The 18,409-nt window shown below is 33.4% G+C and overlaps 1 long non-coding RNA gene across 1 annotated transcript in view; it reads left to right on the forward strand.

Annotated features, from left to right (window-relative positions):
- The window catches only part of LOC308626160, a 32,814-nt gene extending 19,753 nt beyond the window's left edge, over positions 1–13,061 (forward strand). Inside the window, exons 2-4 of the long non-coding RNA XR_014017206.1 lie at positions 7,300–7,521; positions 9,039–9,126; positions 12,716–13,061. This is a non-coding gene — a long non-coding RNA (uncharacterized lncRNA). The remainder of the gene's footprint in view (positions 1–7,299; positions 7,522–9,038; positions 9,127–12,715) is intronic.
- Positions 13,062–18,409: the final 5,348 nt, after the last annotated feature.

Genomic DNA, 18,409 nt, shown 5'->3' on the forward strand with positions numbered 1-18,409 from the left:
TGAATAATCCTGAGACAAATACAAACAGCTAAATCCTACAAAATAATTGATCCATATTCTTTAAAATTTTCTAGTTCATGAAATTCAAGGGAAGCCTGAGAAAATTTTCCAGATTAAAAAACTAAAGAGACAGGACAGCTAAATGCAACATGTGACACTGGGCTGATCCTTTTATTATGAAGGACATGATGGGGATAATTGACAAAACTTGAAAGGGGTCTGAGGATTAGGAGCTCTGTGGTCATGTGTCAGTGTTAATTTCCTGATTTTCCTGATTATATTTGGATATATGTTTGTAGGAAATACTAGAGGATTTGGGGGAGACATTGCATTGTGTTGGCAACTACTCTCAAATGGTTTGGGAAATAAATTATTTGTATTGTCTTTCAATCTTTCTTTAATTTTCGAGATTGTTAAAAGAAGGCAAAGAAAGAGGAGAAGACCCCTGAGTCAGGTAACCCTCCTTTTCCTGGCGACTGCCATAGTTAAAAGCTCAGTTAACAATGGTGGTCAGTGTTTCAGTCTATTTGTGCTAATTTCTGTTACTAACAACATAGCATCTTATTTTCTATTTGAGGTTTTTGGATTTTTCCTAATTATGCTTTTGCTTTTTATTCTATCAAATGTCTATGAATTTGATAAAGTCCTCGGTATTAAAACAAAATCAGTAAGATTCATAAAAATAAAAATAAGTTCTTGGAGAAATTTATAAATTTCTACCTGCATTCAAATTGGAGTAAGTTGGCAAGAAATGTATAAGGGGAAAATACTATAAGGAGCACTCCCATTCAGAAACTCAAAATGGTTGCACGTGTTTCTCCTGTAAGAGGTCTGTGATGAAACAGCAGGATGAAGGCTATATGTCCAAACTTAAATGCAATCTTTTAAATCACCTTTCATGTCAGGCCCTGTAAGAACTGGGCAATTCAAGAAGTAAATTAGAACAATTCTTATTTTCAATAATTTCTTAGGTCAACACTTAGAATAATGAAAAACTTATCTTTAACTCCAAGAAATCTGGACAGTTATTAAAGCAAATGTGTTGTCCTACTGGCCTACCCCTGGTTATAAACAGCAGTACGACTTCAGAAAACCCTGGACACTGAGTGGACTTTCTAAATATACCTTTTTCTTTCTATAAAGGTGCTTTACAAGAATGCTATCTTTTGTGAAAATGTGGCCTTTATAAAGGGTACACTAAGGTCTGTGACTTTTAGACCTAGAAAAGATTTGAAATATTTTCTTAGCCTGGGAATCCACATTTTAGAGGCATAGAAAGAGAAACCCAATGAAATTAGATATTTTGCCCACCATCAAATGGCAAACAAGTAATAACGACAGCACTCAAGCCTCTGTCTTCTAAATCCATTGAATGCAGCATAAATAGATTGCAATAACTGCTGATTTTCATTGTCCTCAACACTACATTTCTTCTGTGCCTTATCCCTCTTCTTTTAAGAGGGATGACAACATTATCTGCAAACTTTATCTATAACTATTTTTTTTAATTTTGCTGTTTTATAACTCATTTTTGAAAAATTCTGTTTCTATGTTGAAAACGTGTAAGGACATTTACCTTCTTTCTTGAAACACCTTTGCCTGCATTTATCACATTTTACTGTTGAACTATTGTGTAGCAATAAGTACAAAAGCACATCTAGTAGAGGAGATAATGTCAGAGGCAACAAGGTGTGTGTATGGGGGGGTGGGGTTAGAGTTGACATGCCTTAAGGGAGATGAGTAGAGAGGGAAGAGAATAGAAATTGTATTTATTTGAAAAAAATATGATGGCAAGTTAGAGAATTTTGGCTAAACTTAATACAATATAGCTTTCCTTAACTTAAATTCTGGGTTAACTTCCACTGTTTACATTGCCACAGACTAGGGAATAAACAAAGCAAAAAGATTTTTGGTACCACCATTTTGTGTTAATTTCGTAAAGATCTCCACAAGACTTTTTAAAAATAAATTGAAAAACGAAAGTCTTGTCTTTAGCTTATTTTCCCTGCATGCTTGCACTTTAGTAAGTTGATAAATGACATTTAAACTCAATAGTTATGATTAATTCTGTCCCACAATTTTTAAAAGCACTGGGGATTGTGTGCGCGTGCATGCACGCACCTTTACAACCAGTACAATAAAGTTCTTGATCAAAAAATTATTATCATTTAGACTATTGACTAAAATCAGATATGATAGAGGGGCCAGCTGTTGGTAGGTTTAAAAGTCACCGTAGGTGATTAATTCATGCAGCAGTGTTGCACGTCTCTCTTTAGATGAAGCGCTTAGAAGTATAACCAAGCATGGCTCTAATTTCATATCTGAGACCTGTTTTTTTTTTTTTTTGCGGTATGTGGGCCTCTCACTGTTGTGGCCTCTCCCGTTGCGGAGCACAGGCTCCGGACGCACAGGCCCAGCGGCCATGGCTCACGGGCCCAGCCGCTCCGCGGCATGTGGGATCTTCTCGAACCGAACCTGGGCACGAACCAGTGTCCCCTGCATCGGCAGGCGGACTCTCAACCACTGCGCCACCAGGGAAGCCCCTGAGACCTGTTTTATTTAGAGTTCTTTGGCAAGTGCTTGCTCTATGTGTTTTTATAGTCTTTGGTTGTGCTATAAAAACATCAAAATTATGATTTAACAGATATGCAAAAGTGAAATCCTAGAAGATAGGATAAACATGAAGTCCTCTATTTATCACTCCAATAAGTTTGGTTGACACAGAACTGGGAATCAGATAAAGACATTAATAATTCATAATGCTGAAATTAAAATCTTCTAGTTAGTACAAAAGAAATCCTAATTTGTACCACAAGGTAATGAATTCAGTACTTTTCATTTGTTAAATATTTGCTTATTACCCTGCACCGTGCATATAACACTGTTCCCAAATTTGGAGGGCAAACAGGAAAAACAGAAACTGTCTACTCTCAAGTTGTTTATACTGCAGTCAGTGAAATTTCTCTACTTTGAGATCTTTTAATTCCTCAGTTCATTGTAACATCTTCCTCAGATGAATTGTTTTTTATTTGTTAAAACCAATGTTTAGCACTTGAAATAGTTTCTTCAATGTTCCTGATAGTGAAATAGAGTCATAATGCTAATTTCCAATACTAATTATAGAGTTGATAGGAGAAATGCTCAAGATTGATAGTAAAGTGATTTCGATAATCTACAAAATGTCTTGAGGTTTCCCAGATAACAACTTGTCTCCCAGACAAAAATGCACTTATTATTTATATTCCAAGCTTATAAAAAATTTTTATTTTAATCATATAGAGATTTTACAACATCTTTTAATTCACATTTTAAGATATTTTGTTCAGTAGATTATCTCATTTTGAAACTATTGATTTAGATATTCATACTATGTAAATATTAGTATATATTTCTCAACGGCTAGATTAGTGCTTTCTTTTTTTTTTTTTTTTTTTTTTTTTTTTTGCGGTATGCGGGCCTCTCACTGTTGTGGCCTCTCCCGTTGCGGAGCACAGGCTCCGGATGCGCAGGCCCAGCGGCCATGGCTCACGGGCCCAGCCGCTCCGCGGCATATGGGATCCTCCCAGACCGGGGCACGAACCCGTATCCCCTGCATCGGCAGGCGGACTCTCAACCACTGCGCCACCAGGGAGGCCCAGTGCTTTCTTAACTACTTAAATTTGTTTAATTCATATTGTTGTTCTTAAGCATTTTTGTTACTCACTGGAGCCTATCCTACTGACTTCAAAAAGCCTGAATTTTCACTGTATGGAAAATCTTTAAAATAACATATAATAATGGTAGAGAAGAAGAGTATTTAACATTGTGCTGAGATCATTCCATTAATAAAGAGATTAATCAATAATTCTAACATTCAGACATATAATAAAAATGAAAAACAATCATAATACTGAGCAATGACATTTTCAATAAAGGGAGATATTAAATATTGTATAGGAAACTAGTATCTGCAAAGCAGATAAGTTGGCAATGATTATACGTATATTTAAAATATGTTGAAACAGTCATAGACAGTTTTTCTTTTTGGCTGAAAACAGGCATATTGAAGTGTTTAAGCACTACTTCAACTGGAATAGATATTTAGACACTATACAGAAAACACATGATTGCAGAAGAGCAGATATTAGCAGGTGTGTGAATGTGTATGTCTTTAATTAATGCATTTTCATTCATTCAAAAAGGAGAAGAACGCCAAATTTACTTTAAAGGTGGCATTGTGATACGTTAAAGTTCCATTCTTAGACTTCTGCTGCTGTTGCTGTTCCTTCAGTATTCACCAAAGAGTACCGTCCTGTCATTTATCCAAGTTAGAAATCTAGAAGCTATCCTAGGATTCTCATTGTAGGGTCCCCTACCTTCATGCTCCCCACTCAATAAGTAACAAATTCTTGGCTCTCCTGTAGAGGAAAGCTCTCTCCAGTGTACGCCTGCTCTGTCACTCTCCGGGTCCAGCATCTCTGCCTCAGCCTCCCATTGAAGTCACTTCTAGTTCATTCTGTGCCATTTTTAAACCTTCCTCAGTCCTAGGCAATTGCCCTTTTAGAAGCTTTACCCTAAATGTTATCAAATGCATTAAAATGTGCCCAAGTCACATATCCAATATAATTTATAGATAACTATATATGAAAGTTGAGTAACATTGCTGTTGTAGTAATATTAGTTGGAAATATTAATTACACAAGTTTTGATCTCAATTTTTCAGGTTTTTTTTCATACTCTGGAGCCATTTTTTTCAGGTGTCAAACAATTTTCTAAGTCTTTCGCAAACTCCTAGTCCCTAGTGAGTGTGCTTTTACTGTCACAGGGTTGAACAGCCCAGACAACAAGATGTCTGACGATGAAGACCATCACATGGATGAGTAAATCAGATACGTGGAAGTTGGAATGCAAAGTGTTTGTAGGAAAAAATTACAAATCAAGGAAGAAATTGCAGTGTCAATTAATATGATGTATATCAGATGATAGTATTAAAAAGCCAGGTGAAAATAAAATAACTTAATAATGTACATATTTGTCAGATTGTTCACTAGTGATATACTGCTCAGTGTAAGGTGAGAACCACAGATATTATCTTCTGGAAAAAAACCCTTTAAGCCCTAACAGATTCAGTTTATAAATTTCCTCTCTAATAAATGAGGAATAAAATAATTTACAATAAATTAATTATTTCTTCTTCTGAAGGTACTAATACCACAAATTCAGTCAGAAGATGGATCAAGTTTTTCGTACATTTCTCTCATTTCACATTTTTTAAATAAATGAGACTATATTTGGTCTAATGACTACCAGAACAACTATCTGGAAATTGTGACTTCATTATATGTGAGACAGTATTTTAGGAGATATAGATGTATATTTAGAGGGAGATATAAATACATAGCATATATACACAATATTTAAGAAGACACAGGAAATGTGGGATAGCTCCAGAGTGCTACACCCTATGTTCTGAGCTGCTCCGAAAGGCAGTTCCTTTTTTTTTTTTAACATCTTTATTGGAGTATAATTGCTTTACAATGGTGTGTTAGTTTCTGCTTTATAACAAAGTGAATCAGTTATACATATACACATGTTCCCATATCACTTCCCTCTTGCGTCTCCCTCCCTCCCACCCTCCCTATCCCACCCCTCTAGGTGGTCACAAAGCACCCAGCTGATCTCCCTGTGCTATGTGGCTGCTTCCCACTAGGTATCTGTTCTAATGGGAGTTCTCTGGGCACAAAGGGCATTATTTTCTGTAATGAGATTAGAAGAAAGCATTTTCTAATAATTGCTTCTATAGCAACTAAAAATCTTGGAATCCCTCCTTACAGCGTTTTGAAAATCCTAAAGGGGATGTTGTCAGTAACAAAAAAATTGAAGACTGATAATGTATTTAAATTAATCATTCTTCAAATTCATCTGCCCTTTCGCCTTTTAAATTGATTCATGCTTCTCAGAAAATAAAATATGCTAATCCGCATATCATTTTTTCCACTGCGTAGAGCAACTATATCTAAAAACAAAAATACTATAATTTTAGTTTCCTTTACTATATTCCTCCACAACTTGTGTTGTACTTTCATATTTTATTTTCATTCTGCTAGTGAGATATATATACATATATGTATATATACACATAATATTTAGATTTTAGATATTTGCATTATGCAGGGCAATCCATAAAATGGATAGATGCTGAATTTTAATACCATTGAATACAATTTTCATAATTTTATACTTTAATTATTTTTGGAAGTACAAACCAGAAAGAGTAAAGCAAATTTGAAATGGAAAAAGATGATCAAGCTGGCATTTTTCATTTCAGACTTTATATTTGGACTACTCAGTGGGACAGATTATATTATAATAACAGAATTTTGCTTTTGCAGGGAGGTCAATCTTTGCTTCTGCATTGCCTCATCTCTTTTAATCCCATCCAGTTTATTTTTCATCTCAGAAACTATATTTTTCATCTCTAGGAACTCAATTTGGGTTATTTTTATATCCTCTGTATGTCTATTTAAGATGTTGATGCTTTCCTTTTTGAACCTATGAAAATTAGTTATAATAACTGTTTGAATGTCTTTGTTACCTGATTGTACCATTTTTCAGTCTGTTTTTATTAATTAATTTTTCTCCTTGTTATGGGTTATATTTTCCTTTGTCTTTGCATCCCTGGTAATTCTAGATTGCATGTCAGATATTGTGAATTTTACTTTGCTGGTTGCAGGGCATTTTTGTATTTTTTTTAATATTTGTAACTTTGCTCAAAGAGGTAGTTAAGAAATAGTTTGATCATTTTGAGGCTTCCTTGTAAGCCTTATTAGGCTGCAACTGAAACAATTTAGTCTAGAGCTAATTTGGTCCCACTACTAAGGCTATACCCATTGAATAGTCTGTGTATTTAATACTCTAGTTGATGCTGCATGTATTAAATTATATCAAAACATATTTGTATAATCTTAAAGCAATAAATGCAACACATAAAAATATTAAAAAATTTTAAAAATTAACTTTTATTAAATAAAACAAAAATGTTTTCTTCTAGTAATTTTAGTATTTTAACATATTTAAATACTGCATCCCTATGAAATTCATTTCGTTAATAAATATGAAAAGAGAATCCACCTTTATTTTTTACAGGTGACCAGGGACTTGTTCAATCACCAACATTTAACTGTATTACACAAAACATTATGCCACTGGTTTTTATGGGTTATCATTATAATTAGCAGCTTTATACAACCGTTCTCTTGTGCTGTTTGTTGTTCAATGTGTAAAATTATTGTTTAATATATATATATTTTTTACTTTTAGCAGTTTAAGCCAGGAGAGTAAATCCAGTTCCTATTACTCCATCCTGTCCAGAAGCACAGGTCTTAAGTGAAATTTAATACCGGAGAAACAGTTCCAAATTTTACAACGGATCTATCACTGGTTGTTAGCATATCTTCCCACACCCAAGACACCAAGATAACTTCTACTCACTGTTAAAGCTTTATGATGAGCAAAACTTCCACCACTGTGCTTCCTTAACATGTGAGTATATTTTTAATTTACTGGTTATATATATTCTCTAATTATCCATTATTTTGTCCTTCTTTTTGATTAGATATTGATATCCACATTTTCTTTTCTAATAGCTCACAGAAATTTCTCTCATTAACAACACCAATAGAAATAACAATAAAAATCACCTTGGGGGACCAAATTAATTATCACATTACCAAGTTTTTATTTTGCTCCCATAAAACTTCTGCAAAATACAACCACTATCTATCATCAGTATTATTAGAACAAAAACAAGGCATTCTAATCTCAAAAGCAAAATATTTTATTTAACTTAATAAATTTCACATTATATAAATTTTCTCATAGCATCATCCTTAATTCCTCAGTATTCACTAATTTGGGGGGATTTTTCTTTCAGTTATTTAAGACTAAGGATGATTTTATTCATCTCTACAGCCTGGTACATATATGTACAATGTTTGTCAAAAGGTGGATATTCAAAAAAATTCTTGACTAAATTATGGTAATTCATGTGATCAGTTCTGCAGTTCTTAAAACTTTAAATTACTTATTAATTCTAAGAGAAAGTCAGATAATTTTTAGAAGGATTTCCAAACCATGCTAAAGTGTCAGCCTTCATTTCCTTGTCTGAGGGAAACAGGATAGAAATAGATGGTTTTAAAGTTCTCCAAGCTTCTGTGTCCTTTATACATCCACAGTTTTAATCCTTATCATTTTCAAGATTTGCTAAATTATTTGAGGTGATCCATTCTCTTATTAAAGTTACATACTTTATGTCACATACTGAGCATATTAACAAATAACTTACTGATAAATGACAATGCCCATAACATCAGGTTAATCTGATTTCCATGAAATGAGCTATAACTTCAAAAATGTTAATTCATCTAATAAGGGTGATGATTTACATAATGTTGCCTAAAATATTTCTCTTGATAATTTAAGAGAGTTTTCCTAGGGGTAAATAGCTGGGAAGTCAATAGAAAAAAAATACAACCATGATTAATTTAATTCCAGTCTAAAGGACACCATATATAATGTATTTGAGAAAACCAAGTCACTCTTATAGATTCAGATAAATGGCTGTATATATGAGATATTTTTAATGTAACCCAAATTATAAGAAATAGTTTTTTGGTATAGAAGCAACCCCTCTTTTACCTAAAGGAAAATATAAAATCTGAGTTCATTGAAAATTTGCCTCATTGCCCTCTGTTAGTTTGTGCCTGCCCCATCCATAGGGGACCCGTTAAGAACTATTCTATCATCCATACATCAGAAGAGAATGTCTGTGTTCTATGTTGATAGTCAGTCTAAACAAATATTTATACAGTTGAGATCAGAGGTATAAAATGTCAGTTCCAAATCCACCCATGATGGCACATATACCAGAGAGATGACAAAGGTTATACAGGCCTGTGAGATACTTGAATCATATTTTGCAACCCTTGAAAGAATTCAAGTTCGAGATTAGCAGAAACCAGGCTCAGTTCTGTCCATAATCCCCTTTATCTGTCTTCTAGCCAACAAAATGAAAACCTGAAGCCAACTGACAAATAGAGTGTGAAGGGCCTTCTACTGGGTTTAAGAAAAAACTGAGACTTGCTATAGGTAGCAATTATCTTTTCTATTACTATTATTGTTGATGTTGTTGTTATTCCTAGAAATAATTTTAAAAACCCTAAATAACATTATTCTGCTGGATTCTTTACTATATGTAACACAATAAATTAACTCGCTTCGTATTACACTGGGCATATAACATGAAAACATGTGCAGAGAACAGAAATCAGTATCTGTAAAGACAAATGCCCCTGTGATACAAATATCTATTATTTTAAGTCCAGAAAATTAGATCTATTAAGGTGTAAGAGTATTTCAGTACAGTCCTGCTAAAAGTAAAGCTTAAAAGTAAATCAAAAGAAAAAGGAAAACTGATGCCAGTTAGATACAAAATATAAGATTATGCTATGTATATGGATAGAACTCTGAATGAGGTCACATGTAGGAAAAGCAATATTGTGACAAATCAACTGATGTCCTTATTGAGCATAGACATTCCAAGAAGGGTGAAGAGTACTGTATATTAGATGTAAGACTCATAATATTCAAGTTAGTTGTAAAAGAAACAAGGTAAATGCTTTCAGTCAATAGGATAGGCTGAACTGATATTGAGAATCCTTTCTTCCAATCTGAACACACAGTTTGTTATACTTGTGTTTTCTTTTATATGTTGCTTTTACATGTAGCAACACATAAAAAGCAAATCAACAAGCAATAAATGAACAAGCTTACAAAAAGGGGGGATCCACAGTCTCAGGATTTAAGGGGAAAAAACAAATTCAACATTAGAGTAGTGAGGAGGAGTTGAAACCAAGAAATTCAAGGAGGGTCTGGAAATAATAAGCCTTGTTTTTGAGGGCTGGCTTTAAATATCCGTTGTCTTATCAGAAAACAGGTAGATGCTGTTGCCTTATCAGAAAACAGGTAGATGCTGGAAAACAATAGAATAATATCTTCAAAGTACTGAGGACGTATAGCTATCCAAATTAAAATTCTATACCTCATTTTAAAAAACTACTCAAGAACAAGAAGTAAAGAAATTTTCATTCATAGACAAAGAGGAATTACCACCCACAAACTGTAACAACAACAAAAAATGACTAAAGCAGTAGCAGCAGCTATTAGAATTGTCTGAAGGCATTAAAAAATATTCTGATGCCTGAAGCCAATATTTGGAGATTCTTTTTTTTTAACCAAAGTGATCTAGGCGGTGTTTCAATAATGGGAGCTTTAAAAACTTCTCACATAATTCTCATGTGTTTTAGGCAAGATTGGAGACCATTGTACAAAGAATGCTCTTCAGTAAGAAAGAAAATAAGCATAAAAAGAAGTAGGAGGGTGCACTGAGCAGTGACCAGCAAAGAAATTTGTAATGTTGGAATGAACCTGAATAACGGTTGAGTGTAAAAAATAATAGCCAATGGGGGTATGTACAAAGTAAAACTAAAACACTAGATAATATACTGAAATACTGGAGATCAGATTTAAAATTTGAGGGGTCCATGAACCGCTTAGGAGGAAGATGAGATAATTAGTTTTCGACTTTTTAAAGTTAGAAATATATGTCGAATTTTTCAGAAAACACTAAAAATGAATACTTCATATATGATTCATAAAAAGGTAGACCATAAAAAGAGAATGAAAAATGTGTTTAAATGAAGTTAGTACCGGGAGGGATAAAACATGGAAAAATAAAGGAGAAATAGATCAATAATCACAATACATTTGATCACAGAGACAATAAAAATAAATTTAAAAATTGCAGTTTATGCTGCTTACAAAAGACATATATAAACTATTTTTAAGATGCAGTACCATACTTCACTGAAAATAATTAATTATATACATGATAAATGATTTTCAAGATTACATATTTGGCATGATGACATGTATACAAATTTTTAAAACTCAAAGCAATCATGTATTTTTCATGGATTCATTTGCATATAGTAAAAAATTCAAGCATGGATTCAAAGTATTTATATTCAATTCATGATACCAGTTATCTAAGAAAAGGAAAAATGGGACTGAAATGAGAATAGAGAGGAGAGAAAAGAAATGTGTGTGTATCTGTGTGTGTGTGTGTGTGTGTGAACACATGTACAACAGTCAAATATGTGCTTCTTTCACAGCATGATTCACTGTATTCCATCACAATATTAATAAGATTTCATACAATATGGGCATCTCTGCAGAAATTAAAATTGTCACCTGCTTATGTGTATTGGGCAATGAGCTCACCTTACTATTTCCATCCATTCTTCAGTTAAAATCTAGAAATGTGAATGGGCTGTTAGAATTTAGTTAATGAGCCAATTATCTTTACAGAACATGCTAGTTATGCACAGCCTTTCCTTGGCTTAATTATGTTTTAAAATAGCAGGCATTCATTTTACGTCTTTAATTGATGGCTATCACACACAATTAGTTTGAATATTCTTATCAATATGCTTGAAATATATTTGGTTGAATCATTGGAGTAATCTTTTTTGAACTTACCCAAAAGTATGTATTTAGCCTTCCTAAACACACTGGCACATTTCCAAATACAAAGTAGTTGCATTAGAATTATTCCTAATATGAAGACGTTCAATATTTGTGGAAACAAATTTTCTCTTGAAAACTTAGCTTCCAGACGGAAGAAAAATAAGGGTAGAAATGTATTTAAAGGCAAATTTGAAGATGAGAAATCAAAATTCACATTCCATAGTGAAAGAAAAAGGGTTAGTAATTATATAGAGAAAGGCAAATACAATGCAAAAATTATTGGAACATATTTTGCTCAACTACAAACAAACTTACGTGGTAAGTTGTAGCTTCCATTATTGCACCAATTTTTAGCATATTTTAATATTTTCATTTTGAAATGAAAAATTTAAAAAGTCATCTATTGTTTTTTTAGAAAGTAGAGTGGTTGAAGTGAAATAACTTCCAGAAAATGTGTTAAAATGGGGCTACAAAAGACTTAGGAGGACATAAGCTTGGTTCTTATTATTGACAGTTTGCAAATCAGCCATGGGAATACACATTATTTCCAATTTAAAATGAATGATGATTCTATATACATATATATGCATCTTATCATATTGATTATAAACCAAGTAAAATCTCATGAAATCTAAGTATGTTTGAAAAACTTAAACCTATTTTTATGTTTTTCCAAACACTAGAAAATGAAAGCAATTTCTGTTGTTTGTCATTTTCTTTTGGACTCTCTTGGCTTCCTGAAAATGATTATGTCAAGAAATTGGAGAAATAATCATAGGAAGCAACAGAGGCCATGACAATAGAGACCTACACTGCTTCTTCTTTAGAAAAAATAAAATAAAAATTCCTGTCTATCCATTTCAAATTACACTCAGGGATGCTTATAATATAGAATTTGAAAATTGAATACATACTAGTTGTCAAGTAGTCAGCCCGTTTGATTACTCATGCATTCCATCCTCAGTATGCTGTTCTTAGAATTCAGAGGGGTCCTTTAATCACACCCCCCATCTTGACCACTCACATCTCCAGATTTTCCTACTTCATGGCATATTGGTGTTTAACTTATTAAACAAATATTTGTTGAACAATTACTATGCATGCTAAGCAATGGGGATCAAAGATGAATGAATATTAATTTGTCTTTAAGGAGACACGGTCTACTGGAGAGAGGCAGAACTGTGAACAGATGACTGCATAAAGAGGCAAAGTCAAGTCTTATTTATTCAGAGGAAGAAGTCCCCGTGATCAAGCAACAAGTAAAATCATTTCATTGTGCAAGACATGGATTTGTGATTGAAAATGCACAAGCATATTTCTCTTATTATCCATCATAGATGATCACCTATTATAATCAGAGAGATTTCTTAATGGCACAGCATCTAGAGGAGGACGTCATGCACGAACCTGTCATATTCAGAAAGTAAGGAAGTGGCACAGTGGGAACAATTCAGGAAAGTAAATAAACATGACAGTAGATTTAAAATCTACTTTAATTGTTCTTACTATTATTAATCTATTTGGGCAAGTAGTAGTTTTCATTGATGTTAGCATTTTTTCATCCACGACTTGAAATCAGACATTAAATATTAATATTATAAAAATATTACAAATTGAATTCATTCACAAATTTATAAAAATAGATCAGCACCAGAAACCTATTTATTGGAAACAAAGTAGGTAGAACAATTAAACTCATTTATAGTTCCTCCTCAACCAAAGTGGACAGAAGTTTTATATGTAGAGGTCAATCCTGGGCCAGAGGCTATTTAATATTTTCATCAAGACTAGGATGATAGAAAAGCATGTGGATTTAGTAACCTACAGTTCTCTTTAGTTGATAAGACTGATTAATACTTTGTCAAGATCAAAATTCAAAATGACCATAATATGACCTTGACAAATTGGAGAAGTGGTTTAAAACAATGCAATTTAATAAGTCTAAGGGTCAGATATGGGCTTTAAAGGGATTGGAAAGGAAATGGAAATTATAATAATGCAGGTGATACCATGCCAGTGAGAATGCATTTGTGTGAGTAATATAATATGTAACAAATAATATTGAGTATGACTTGAGTCAAGAATATAGCAATAGCTTTTATTTTTTTCTCTCTCTCACCATGGCATAGTGCTTACTCACTCACAAATATTTCTAATACATTTCATTAAAATTTAGTCATTAAATCCTGTATCCCTGCTGATAAAATTAAAAGTAATTCTAAGATATATAAATGAAGAGAAAGGTATAAAGGTACAAATAAGTGGGTGGATATTAATGAAATTACTTTGTATTGTGCTTTACAAATACAATTTATGCATTTATCTTGTTACTAACACATTCATTCATTCATTCATTCATCAATCATTACATATTTATAGAACTTCTACTATGTCCCAGGCACTGCATTAGGTGCTGGTAATACAAGGTGGGGAAAAGCAAGCATTGTCCATATTTCTTAGAGCCTGCAGTCTAAAGAAGAATTACTAATTGTAGTAAATATAGACAAGATACTATGAGCCATGGAACAGGCAGCCTTTCTCACCTGGAAGGATGAGGAAAGGCATCCCTTGTGAAATGTCTTCTTAATTGATGTATGAGGTAGGTAGCCTAAGGGGACAAGGGAGTAAAGGAGTAAGTATTTCTTTCAAAGGGGAAAGCAAATATTAAGAATTTGAGCTTCAAAAAAGGAATGCTTCACGTTGATATTACAGTCTCAACAAATACAATTAAATTGCTGGTTCTTAATACATTGCATAAAAGTGGAGGAGTGGATTTCTGCCAAAATTAGGGCATATAGTTAGGATTAGAAATGTGCTCTGTGATATCAGTGACTTTAACATTGCTGTGAGACTGGGAGAAAAAACGTACAAAGAGGTTATCCTCTGGACCCAATGGCACTGCTGTACATCAAGGCTTTTGCTGAAGTAGAAAACGTGCTATTGATATTGAGATGCTCTTGAATGAAACAATGACTTCAAATAAGAGTTCCAAACTGAAACTCAGAAAGACCACCAATCTGACATGACTTAAATTTGAACTGCTTCTCAGATAGGCAATTTATACTTTGGGGTAAATGGAAACTGGGCTTGGTTTCACTAATGACAAAAATGACATTTTGCTATTAAATTTGGTTTAATATTTTCATTTTACAAATCCCTAACTTCAAAAACTCTCTAAGGGAAAGTAAGGGGAAAAGGATAAGACTCACTTGTTTAGTTACATTACCTTGAATTTTAATTTAAATTGAGCTGCGCTATCTCCACCAATGCTTGACTAGAAGCCTGCACAGTGAGTAGTTGTAATGGAGGAGATTGGCTCATTTTAATGGCCACATCTGATGGATCTCAAAGAAATTCAGATAAAACAACTCTTTGCATAGTTCATAGTCAATTATTTATATTTACAGAAAAATGCCAAAGCCTAGAAAACTTTAAATGGTGGATAATCAGCAACATTCACATTTTTCCTTGAGGTTTGCCAGGATTGTACAAACACATTTAGGCTTTGAAAGACATGTTTTGGAACTTTACTGGAGGTATTCTAAGAAATACCTTCATGTTAAAACAATTTCCAAATATTTTAGGAATAACTAGAATCTCTCCATAAATAATTCATGCCTTAATTAATTATTATAATTGTGAGAAATTAATACTGAAGTATTTCAGAAAAAGATGACATATTAAGAATGTGACACTGCTTCCATGTCATATAAGAGCATGAGGATATCTCTATTATGAAACTTACTGCATTTTGCTACAACATTTTTGTCTATCTTCCCTTCCAGATTACAAACTTCTTAAAAAATAGACTGTGCACAGATCTAACTTTCTGGCCTACATTTGCAGCACTGGAGACTACTATTGAAATATTAATTCAAAGGATATTTTAGAAAACATTATAGACAGAGCTCTACCATAAAAGACCATATATAAATATAGCATATTTTCTGATGTTATTGAATCATCTTAAATATTGGTTAATGCAAATTTCAATCTCTAAGGCACTTCTACAACATACCTGAAAAATGATCGTCATCTTGTACTTGAATGTCCTCACTGAGAAAGAAATTGCCAACTCAAGATAAGTTTATTTCATTTTTAGGAAGCTCTAATTGTTAGAAAACTCACTCTTAAAATAAGTTAAAATCTCTATTCCTCAACTTGTATGCATTTTCTTGGTTTTTAAATTAGGGGCAACTTGATCTTTTTTTGATTTTACAGCTCTAACATAGCTAAAGCTGGCTTTCAGGTCCTTTGCCCCCTTACCTACTCTTCATAATTATTTTTATTAAAAGAAATATATTGTGGTATAATCTAAAAATATACTAACTTGAATGTACACTTTAATGAATTTTGACAAATGTAAATATTTTGTAACTTCTGTTTCCATCAAGGTAGACAATTTTCCTATTACCCCCTTTGCAGTTTTCCCTTTCCTCTTTGCAGTCACTCTCTACTCCATATATGATACAGGCAACTGCTGATATGTTTTCTGTCTCCAGAGATTCATTTTTCCTTTTCTAGAAAGTCATATAAACAGAAACATAAAGTATATACTCTTGTGTGTCTAGCTTTTTTCTCACCATAATGTTTCTGACATTCATCCTTGTTGCATTCCTCATAATTCTATCCTTCTGCTGTATGATGTGACATTGTATGGATATACCACAACTGGTTCACCCATATAAATCTTGCTGGAGATTTTCTGATGATGGCCATTCTGACTGGTGTGAGGTGATACCTCAATGTAGTTTTGATTTGCATTTCTCTAATGATTGGTGATGTTGAGCATCCTTTCATGTGTTTGTTGGCAATCTGTTTCTCTTCTTTGGAGAAATGTCTATTTAGGTCTTCTGCCCATTTTTGGATTGGGTTGTTTGTTTCTTTGATATTGAGCTGCATGAGCTGCTTCTAAATTTGGGAGATGAATCCTTTGTCAGTTGCTTCATTTGCAAAGATTTTCTCCCATTCTGAGGGTTGTCTTTTGGTCTTGTTTATGGTTTCCTTTGCTGTGCAAAAGCTTTGAAGTTTCATTAGGTCCCATTTGTTTATTTTTGGTTTTATTTCCATTTCTCTAGGAAGTGGGTCAAAAAGGATCTTGCTGTGATTTATGTCATAGAGTGTTCTGCCTATGTTTTCCTCTAGGAGTTTGATAGTGTCTGGCTTTACATTTAGGACTTTAATCCATTTTGAGTTTATTTTTGTGTATGGTGTTAGGGAGTGTTCTAATTTCATACTTTTACATGTACCTGTCCAGTTTTCCCTGCACCACTTATTGAAGAGGCTGTCTTTTCTCCACTGTATATTCTTCCCTCCTTTATCAAAGATAAGTTGACCATATGTGTGTGGGTTTACCTCTGGGCTTTCTCTCCTGTTCCATTGATCTATATTTCTGTTTCTGTGCCAGTACCATACAATAAATGCTGGAGAGGGTGTGGAGAAAAGGGAACCCTATTGCACTGTTGGTGGGAATGTAAATTGATACAGCCACTGTGGAGAACAGTATGGAGGTTCCTTGAAAAACTAAAAATAGAACTACCATATGACCCAGCAATCCCACTACTGGGCCTATAGCCTGAGAAAACCATAATTCAAAAGGAGTCATGTACCAAAATGTTCATTGCAGCTCTATTTACAATAGCCAGGACATGGAAGCAACCTAAGTGTCCATCATCGGATGAATGGATAAAGATGTGGCACATATATACAATTGAATATTACTCAGCCATAAAAAGAAACGAAACTGAGATATTTGTAGTGAGGTGGATCGACTAAGAGTCTGTCATACAGAATGAAGTAAGTCAGAAAGAGAAAGACAAATACCGTATGCTAACACATATATATGGAATCTAAGAAAAAAAAAAGGTCATGAAGAACCTAGGGGTAAGATGGGAATAAAGACACAGACCTACTAGAGAATGGACTAGAGGATATGGGGAGGGGGAAGGGTAAGCTGTGACAAAGTGAGAGAGTGGCATGGACATATATACACTACCAAACATAAAATAGATAGCTAGTGGGAAGCAGCCGCATAGCACAGGGAAATCAGCTCCGTGCTTTGTGACCACCTAGAGGGGTGGGATAGGGAGGGTGGGAGGGAGGGAGATGCAAGGAGGAAGAGATACGGGAACATATGTATATGTATAACTGATTCACTTTGTTATAAAGCAGAAACTAACACACCACTGTAAAGCAACTATACTCCAATAAAGACGTTAAAAAAAATCTTGTTGGATATTTTGGTCATATCCAGTTTTACCTATTATGAATAATGGTGTTACACAGTTTTTGAACAAATTTGTGTGACATGAGACTTCATATCTCTTGGATAAGTATGAACTATTAGGTAATTGCTTGGTCATATGTAAATGTATATTTAACTTTAAAGCTTTCTTGCTACAAGCCCATTAACAATGTATTCATGTTTCTCTAGGTCCACACCAAAAGTTGATATTAACAGTTTTCTAAATTTTAGACATTATAGTGGTATGTAGTGGTATCTCATTATAACGGTAATCTGTACGTCTTTGATGGAGCAATCTCTAAATATATACAAATTATATATACTTAATATATATGTTATATACAATATATGTCAATATTTTAATTAATTTTTTATTGGAGTATAGTTGATTTACAATGTGTTAGTTTCTGCTGTACAGCAAAGTGAGTCTGTTATACATATACATATATCCACTCTTTTTTACATTCTATTCCCATATAGGTCATTACAGAGTACTGAATAGAGTTCCCTGTGCTATACAGTAGGTTCTTATTAGTTATCTATTTTATATGTAATAGTGTGTATTTATATATAAAATATAATTAGGCACTTAAAAATAAA

The sequence above is a fragment of the Mesoplodon bidens genome (genome assembly GCF_964165515.1).
Source record: "Mesoplodon bidens genome assembly, chromosome: 12".
In the NCBI taxonomy this organism is placed as follows: domain Eukaryota; kingdom Metazoa; phylum Chordata; class Mammalia; order Artiodactyla; family Ziphiidae; genus Mesoplodon; species Mesoplodon bidens.